Raw genomic sequence first — 9,314 nt, 5'->3', positions numbered from 1 at the left:
TAGTTTCATTGATTAAAGTAACTAGATCATTAAATTAAACTGCATTAATGTTACTTGTTTCATCAGTAGCCTTGCCTACTTCTTTTGACAAAAGTCTTATGACTTCAGATTAGCATCTCTTTAGACTTGAAGTTCTCACAGCCTTCATTCTGATGACCCTACTTCTCTTACAATGCTTTATTTACCAAAGTAATCAATAATGCAAAATGCAAGGAATGGTTTCTACAGCTACTGCACAACATCTATTAGGTGTTGGCAGCTGCAGTTTATTTGATGATGGTGTGTAACAGAAGAATAAAAATTCAAGTCACTAGTTTTTTCTTTTTCTTTGCAAGAAAGGTTTATCAATATTTCTGCTTCAGTATTTCTCATTTTGTGCCTTTCAGGGCCTGGGTCTCCTACTGAGTACTACTTCTGGTAAGTGACAGTGGGATCTACTTAAGGACAAGTGGGATTCTATAGCTGATGAATCCTTGGTTAATATCTTTTAGTTGCTCTCTATGAGGGCATATTTTCTGTGATACTGGGTTTAAGACTACTGAATCAATACAATTGCGTGGTGGCTGTTAGTTGGTTTGAGGCTTTGGTTCGTTGGTTTTTTGGTTTTGGATATGTGGTTTGTTGTTTTTTTCTCTTTACAGTGACTGATCTCAAAGAACTGCTGAAAGGCTCCCAAAAGAAATGGAGCTACTTAGATTATAAAGAAATTTTAAAAGAATAAGGATTGATAAGAACATCATAATCAGTTTTAGCATGTCTTTCAAACCCACTAAATTACCTGTCTCCTTAAACTAGCCCTTTCTCAGACTTAACAAAGGAGAAATATGCCTGGTCCTCTTTATCTCATTTGTTTTATTACCCATTGCTGACAGGAATCATAAAATCACTGAGCTGGTAGCAGTAGCAGAGTAATGCTTGCACATCACTCAAAATTACTGCTCATACCACTTTAATAAAATTAATTACTTATCATTTTATTTTAATATTAATTATAGGTTTTCTATTAAAATATGTCAAACTTGGAAAAAAAGTAAAGGAAGCTCTTCTACAGTCCTTTGAGATGAAATTATGGCCTCATGGAAGGAAATAGAAATGCTGTCATTCCTGTCCATTGAGATTCTATATATTTTGAATTTTCATATGAACATTCTACATTCAAAATAAAATAGATATTTGCTCTATAAACGACAGTCTTTAAGAATGTAAATTATTTATATTAATGATGTAGAAGAAAAGCTTACAGGTTAGTAAAAAAACCTAACAAAGGAAAGACAACCTTAAATTACTAGGAAATCCTTTAAAGGTCTTAACCTTTTCTGTTCTAAAAATTTTTAATAAATGCCTTTAAATACCAGGTTCTTTAGAATCAGGGTTACTAGATACTGCCTTCTCTCAGATGAGTTACATTGATTACTTAGACTTTTTTTGTATTTATTTCAAATTTAGTAGTAAGTGTCAAGAACATTTCTTGACTGCTGCTGCCCCCCTCTTTCTAATAGAAAAGTTAATTGGCTGTCATTCATTAAATTAATTCCAGATATTTCTAGACTTCTAATCTGCTAATTAACAACCTTACACTTAAATGATTGCATACACTGGAAGAAGCACATACACAGAAGCAACTGGTGAATGAAGTTGCTAAGCCGCTGCCCATCATATTTCAAAACCCATGGAAGTCAGGTGAAGTTCCCAACGACTGGAAAAAGGGAAATATAACCCCCATTTTCAAGAAAGGGAAAATGGATGACCCGGGGAATTACAGACTGGTCAGTCTTAGCTCTGTGCCTGGCAACATCTTGGAGCAGATTCTCCTGGAAGGCATGCTAAGGCAAACAACAAGGTGGTTGGTGACAGCCAGAATGGCTTCACTAAGGGGAAATCCTGCCTGACCCATTTGGTGGCCGTCTATGGTGGGGCTACGGAACTGATGGACAGGGGTAGAGCAGTTGATGTCATCTACCTGGTCTTGTGGAAAGCGTTTGACACAGTCGCACATGACATAGTTGTGTCTAAATTGGAGAGACATCAATTTGACGGATGGACCACTTGGTGGATAAAGAACTGGCTGGATGGCCACACGCAAAGAGTTGTGGTCAATGGCTCGATGTCCGGCAGAAGACCAGTAACAAATGGTGTCCCTCAGAGATCAGTGTTGGGACTGGTCTTGCTCAACATCTTCGTTGCTGACATGGACAGTGGGATTGAGTGCGCCCTCAGCAATTTGCCAATGACACCAAGCTGTGTGGTTCGGTTGATACCCTGGAGGGAAGGAATGCCATCCAGAGGGACCTCGACATGCTTGTGAGGTGGGCTGATGCCAACCTCATGAAGTTTAACCATAACAAGTGCAAGGTCCTGCACCTGTTTCAGAGCAATCCCAGGCACAGCTACAGGTTGGGCAGAGAAGAGATTCAGAGCACCCCTGCAGACAATGGCCTGGAGGTACTGGTCAGTGAGAACATGAACATGAGCCAGCAGTGTGTGCTTGCAGCCCAGAAAGCCAACAGTATCCTGGGCTGCATCAAAAGGAGCATGACCAGCAGGTCGAAGGAGGTGATCCTGCCCCTTTACTCTGCTCTCATGAGACCTCACTTGGAGTATTGTGTACAGTTCTGGTGTCCTCAACATAAAAGGACATGGAACTGTCCTCGTGGCCGAAGGAAGGCCACGAAGATGATCAGGGGACTGGAACACTTCCCGTATGAAGACAGGCTGAGAAAGTTGGGCTGTTCAGCCTGGAGAAGAGAAGGCTGCGTGGAGACCTCATAGCAGCCTTCCAGTATCTGAATGGGGACTATAGGGATGTTGGGGAGGGACTCTTCATTAGGGACTGTAGTGATAGGACAAGGGGTAACAGGTTAAAACTTAACCAGGGGAAGTTTAGATTGGATATAAGGAGGAAATTCTTTCCTGTTAGGGTGGTGAGGCACTGGAATGGGTTGTCCGGGGAGGTTGTGAATGCTCCATCCCTGATAGTGTTCAAGACCAGGTTGGACGAGGCCTTGGGTGATATAGTTTAGTGTGAGGTGTCCCTGACCATGGCAGGGGGGTTGGAACTAGATGATCTTAAGGTCCTTTCCAACCCTAACTATTCTATGATTCTATGATTTAGAAAAAGGGTTAATTCAAAACTTTGAAATAACATGTGACCAGATTCAACTCACGACAGGTCTTTATCCTGGACACTTAAAAATTACATTATGTTTAAAGAATCTTAATCCTTCTACACTCCTGTTTTTTTTTTCCTGTTATCTGTTCTCTTCTTTCTTGGTAGATTAAATTTTAGAAGTGAAAATTTCTCTCTGAGATATATTTGCATATTAATACAATTTGAGAAACACTAGTCTGTTAGATGTCAGTTTTGGTCCATTAGGCATGTTATGCCTCATCTTTTGTAGGTAGTTGCTTCATACATTATTGAAAAGTTAGTATTTTATTGTTGAGAAAGGAAAAAAAAAAAAAGTTTTTTTTTTCTCCTGACCCAGCATAATTTTTAAACACTTTTTTTTTTTTTAAATTTGACTAGCCACTTTCCATGAGTTGGATTTGAAAGTTTGATACAGGAAATCTGACAGAAGATATATTAGGAAAAGTGCTGAAGGCCTCTTAAGGAGAGCATATATTTGAATGCATTTTAAGATTTAAAATTTTAACCAAAAATGTTTTCATAATTTGTTAACATTTTGAGCCGTGAAAGTGAAGAACTGAAATAACTGTGACTTCTGATGAGTGCTTCAAATCTTCCTTCATTTTTCCACAAGCCATCCTCATTCCAGAATACAAAGAAGGATTCTGACAACTATAATGACTGAAACACAGCATTATTTTCAACATAGTGGCCACTGATTCTTTTGTGACTCTGATTTGATACCCATTTCTTATTTCTTGTGAAATATAGTGCAAAGTCTCATAGATGTGGCAAATTTAATAAAAATCTCCTGACATATGTATATCATTAGACTAAAATGTGGCACTTTGACATTTGTAAATCATCTTGGTGCTAATGCAAATACAGATCACTCATTCGTGGAAGGTCTGTTGGATAACCCTACCCATTGCTCTTTATATTTATCAGCCCATAACTCAAAATGTTTATGGTGTCAGGTCTTTCAGTCTGAGTTATGAGTTCTGCAGTTCCAACAGTTGTGAAGCAGTTAACAACTTGCTGAATTAGTTATGATTGGTTTAGATATTTAGGCCAAATGGCTTTACTTAAGCATAGGCTGATTTTTTTTCCATCTTTTAACCGACCTACATATGTCTTCTAAAATTAGTTAGATATTGATTGTCTTCAACCTACTGAAGCTATAGCCTCAATTATGTTTCATTTAAAAGTAACGGAGATTAAGACCTTTAAAAGTCTAAGACATTTAAAAGTAAATAAGATTAAGACTTCCTGATTTACCACCTAAATTAGGATTAGTACCGGTTCCAGGCTCTACCCCCCTGAGAATCATATACCTAGGTTTTGTCCCCATCTGATTGACTATATTTTGTCAAAAAACATGTCTAGCCTTCAGGCAGTTAAGCGTGTGTAACTGGCTATGTAATGGAAGACAGTAAACAAGAATCAGACAGACTTCTCAGAAAAGAAAAGAGCAATTTCCATTAGATATAAACCAAAAAGGTTTACCATGACAGTTGTTAAATATTCAAGGAGGCACTCAAAGCGGCTGTGGGATTTCTGCGCTTGAAGATGTTCAAAACTTGATTGAACTAAGCCCTGAGCAGTCCATCATAATTGGACCTGCTCTAGGCAGCAGGTTGGACCAGATGACCTCTGAAGGTCATTCCAGCCTGAAGGAGTGTGTAATGCTGTGAGAAGTTTCTGTACCAGTGACTGCAAGATGCTGACAGGGCATGCCAGAGAAATGATCCCTCTATAGCTGTCATGTTCATACTTGTTAAAATATTTTTCTTAAAAGCCACTTAAAGGAAGATTATTTTGCCCTTCATATATTTACCGATTTGTCTTCTATTACCTTTGATCTAGCAGAATTCTTTTTTGCTTTTCACATATGCTTGTGTTTCTTCCTTAGCCTTTCATTTCTGTAATAAAAGTATACAGCCTGACATATACTTGAAAGGAAGATATTCAAGAACAAGAAGTTATATCTTAAGTTTAAAGTCATGTTGCAAACTACTAAACATGATGTTGAATCCATTTCGTGCCAAACCCAAGAAACTACAGTGACTTTAGTTACTTTAACTGTGAGACTCTTACTCTGTCTAAACAGGTTTAAATTTGTGACATTTAATAAAAATTCTGTAAGCACCTCCGGTCATTTAGTACTACATGAATAAAAAAGGGATGCAGTCTAATAGCTCAAGGAATTTCAAAGTCATGCCTGACTTAACAAAGGAACTTTCTTATACTCATTTGTTTATCTGGAGTCTTCCCATGTCAGTCAATGCAGTTACAGCTGCGGAAAAATGTATATATATTCCACCTAAATTGCTTCAGCCCATTATGTTTCAGAAATGAGAAAGCAGTTACATGCTAAACTGCAGGGAGCAGAGAGGAAGGAGCGAGGGGGGAAACTGTAGCAGATTAAAACACTTTCTGCTTGACAGTCAAATAAATAAGGAAATTAGTCAGCACATGGGATATGTATGTTAAACTATTCCACCTTGTTAAAAATAAAATCCAAAGGCTAAGAGAAAATACCTTTGATACATGGCTATTCCCTTATCTCTTAAACCATTGCAAAAAGATACAGAAAAATCATCGGATGAGAAGAAAAGATCGAGGGATACCTGTCTCTAATTCCATGATACGGTAACTCAGAGTTATGGCCTGCTTCACCGTGGTCTTCACCACAGGCTTCAGGGACAACTGTTGGAATTCCTTCTGCACTGACTGTGGTTTCTGCAGAGATATTCCACTCACAAAATCTCACTCCTCTCTCTGGTTATAGTTGCATAACAGTATTTCCCCCTCATTAAATACGTTATCCCAGAGGCACTACAGTTATGGCTAATGGGCTCAGCTTTGGCTGGTGGTGAATCCAGCTTGCAGGCAGATGGCATTGGCTCTGTTGGACAGAGGGGAAGTTTCTGGCACACAAACATTTTCTGTTGTAAACAACTAGAAGTAAGTATTCCCTGTCACCTTCCAGTTGGAAGTAATGACAGATTTGTAAGGGATTTGTTTTATTTTCTTGTTGTGGGCTCGAAGTTCACAGTATGTAGTTATTTACAGTATTAATGCATCTTTCCTCATTTGTACTTGTGCTCATATTTCTACCTTTCCCTACATTTTTATTGGATATCAGCAAGTCTCATTAAAAATGACAGGAGATTTATAGGGCAAGATAGTGTTATATTCTATTATTACCTAGGGAAAACATACATTGATTTCAGTTTCCTTGTTTTTTCCAGATGCTCTCATAATTGCAAAGATCATCCAAAGAACTTTTTTAATATAAAAGGTTTTGATTTTTAATAAACTGCTCAAAGTTTTGCAGCTAATTGCTATAAAGGCATAGGCATTCACTGAAGTATCTAATGACTCAGACTGAGAGTGGAAGATAGGCCAGATTCTCAACAGTTCCTAATTTTCTACTACCATCAGTGAGTATCAGGAATTTGAAGACCTTTATAAATCAAATGCAATTTGGCCATACAGGATGGTAGCTCCTGACTAAATAAGGATTGGATAAGCTTTCGTGTTCATGTTCCTCACTCCAGCACAAACTGACAGTCGATTTCCATCAGTGTGTCCCTTTGCATGATTTTCTCAGATTCTCTGAGTGGTGAGTGAGATGACCTTTTCACACGGTTTAAGACCAAGCTGGTAGTACAAAGACTTAATGGATAACAAAATGTTTTTGTTACAGATAATGTGCAATCATCACAAATTATACAACTTCCCTACCTACAGTCCAGGAGATGGATGGGTCAGGATGGTGGGTCCAGCTGTGCAATGCATCATCTGGATACAGGGCTCTGGGGTCCTTCTTTCTTCATTTCTCTCCTCTTGAATCTCCTGGAGTCTTTCTTGGGCTTCTTCCAGACTCTCTCCCCCACATATCCCTGGAGTCTTTTTCAATCTCCCAAGTGACCTCCACACCATTTTGTTACTGGACTGGCTAAAGCCCATTTGATTCTTCTTTGACTTGCTCAGATGTATCCATTGTTGGATAACAAGTGTCACCATCACTGGTGCTCTTTAGCTGCTTGATTGGAAGGCTCTGCACAGTTTGTAACTCTTAGAGTGATTAAGAGGCTGTTTACACATCAGGCATTCCCCTATTATAGGAAAGTTGCTCTCAACTTTGTCGTTAATTTTGCTCCTGGATTATTCCTCTCTCCGGTAAAACTGAACCCTTGATATGATGAAACAGACATTATTTTCCAAAACTATTTTTCTGTTGTTTCCCTGTTTCCTCATGCTTCAGATAGATCTCCTTTATTCCTTACCCAAAACATACATGAACTGGAGACTTTATGATAATTCCATGACTGTTTCTAACTGAGGCATAGACTTCAAGACCTTTATAAGCTTTCTTTCAAGATTTCATCAACTCTTAATAACACTGTGTTTGAATGTCTAGTCCAACAGACAATTTGAAATACAAAAGTGGTCATCTGTAGAGATCAGTGAACATCTGTCATGCCAGAAGGTCTTTCTTCCTACAAGTACGGCATGGTAAACTGAAGAGGTAACTGTCATACACACTAAAAGATAAGAAATGAATACATGACTGACCTTATTGTCCCCAGTCATGCCATTTATATAAAAAAAAAAAACAAAAAACACCAAACCACAACACCTGTAATAAGCAGCCAACACATTTTAGCACATTATGGGATTGAGCAGCAGTTTCTTATTAAAATGTGTTCTGATCCATTTCAAGAGAAAATATTTTCTAACTACATTTGAATGACCTTCCTCAGCATACTAATGAAGCTCTGAACACAGCTGTATATTGACACCTCTATACAGTATTGGTAACACATACTCTGTTAAAACTGTGAAGATGCTGGTAACGTGACTTCCCCCCTTGTCATTGGGAACAAAGTACAACTACACGGTAACACGCATTTTGATGCAGGAGATAGTAAACAACTTGGCAGATAATCATCTAATGTCCTTTCGGAGAAGGACTTGGGGGTGTTGGTTGATGAGAAAATGAACATGAGCTGGCAGTGTGTGGTTGCAGCCCAGAAAGCCAACCGTATCCTGGGCTGCATAAAAAGGAGCATGACCAGCAGGTCGAAGGAGGTGATCCTGCCCCTTTACTCTGCTCTCATGAGGCCTCACTTGGAGTATCGTGTACAGTTCTGGTGTCCTCAACATAAAAAGGACATGGAACTGTCCTCGTGGCCAAAGGAAGGCCACGAGGATGATCAGGGGACTGGAACACTTCCCGTATGAAGACAGGCTGAGAAAGTTGGGCTGTTCAGCCTGGAGAAGAGAAGGCTGCGTGGAGACCTCATAGCAGCCTTCCAGTATCTGAAGGGGGCCTATAGGGATGTTGGGGAGGGACTCTTCATTAGAGACTGTAGTGATAGGACAAGGGGTAATGGGTTAAAACTTAACCAGGGGAAGTTTAGATTGGATATAAGGAGGAAATTCTTTCCTGTTAGGGTGGTGAGGCACTGGAATAGGTTGCCCAGGGAAGCTGTGAATGCTTCATCCCTGGCAGTGCTCAAGACCAGGCTGGATGAGGCCTTGGGTGCTACGATTTAGCATGAGGTGTCCCTGCTCATGGCAGCGGGGTTGGAACTTGACGATCTTAAGGTCCCTTCCAACCCTAACTATTCTATGATTCTATGATAATACTACTTGAATATAGATTAGCATCAAAACCTGTTGGTTACATTAAACGGAAGCAAATGACACTGCTACATAATTTCAAACTAATATGTCCATACAGACAGTGATTTTTGCAGTTTGGAATGCTTGGATACACCTATTTCCACTATGATTGACTGTGGTGAAGAATCAGCAATGTTCAGTTTCTAATAGTGTGGCTCTCCTGGTAGAAAAGGAGATTAATATAGGTAATTGAATTGAGAGCTTCAGAAAGTGTTGTTTAGAAGGCTGTGGACAAACACTAAAAGAATGGAGGAGCTCTTCTGGAAATTAGCCCATTGGGAGTGGAGAAAAACTTCTTCCACAGGCAGAAGGCTTTAGAGAAAGCACTATATTGCTGAAAAATGGGAGATTTTGGGGGTGTGGGTATAATTTCGCTGTAAGCGGGATTCTCTGTTATGTTTTCCTGCTTCCATGTATGGCAACTGCATTATAAAACAGCAAGATGTTCAAGTGCTTCCAGTGGTCTGTAGATTCTGGTTTTACCAGATTA

The 9,314-nt window shown here is 39.2% G+C and overlaps 1 long non-coding RNA gene across 1 annotated transcript; it reads left to right on the top strand.

The window, feature by feature from the left end:
• Positions 1 to 251: 251 nt before the first annotated feature.
• LOC134160928 (uncharacterized) lies at positions 252 to 3,989 on the top strand. Its single transcript, XR_009963744.1, has 2 exons — positions 252 to 417; positions 3,527 to 3,989. It is a non-coding gene; the product is annotated as an uncharacterized LOC134160928 (long non-coding RNA).
• The last annotated feature ends 5,325 nt before the right edge of the window (positions 3,990 to 9,314 follow it).

The sequence above is a fragment of the Pezoporus occidentalis genome, unplaced genomic scaffold (assembly GCF_034315485.1).
Source record: "Pezoporus occidentalis ecotype Australia unplaced genomic scaffold, CSIRO_AGI_Poc_V1 ctg166, whole genome shotgun sequence".
NCBI classification, from domain to species: domain Eukaryota; kingdom Metazoa; phylum Chordata; class Aves; order Psittaciformes; family Psittacidae; genus Pezoporus; species Pezoporus occidentalis.
This window is presented reverse-complemented; position numbering and strand designations above follow the sequence as displayed.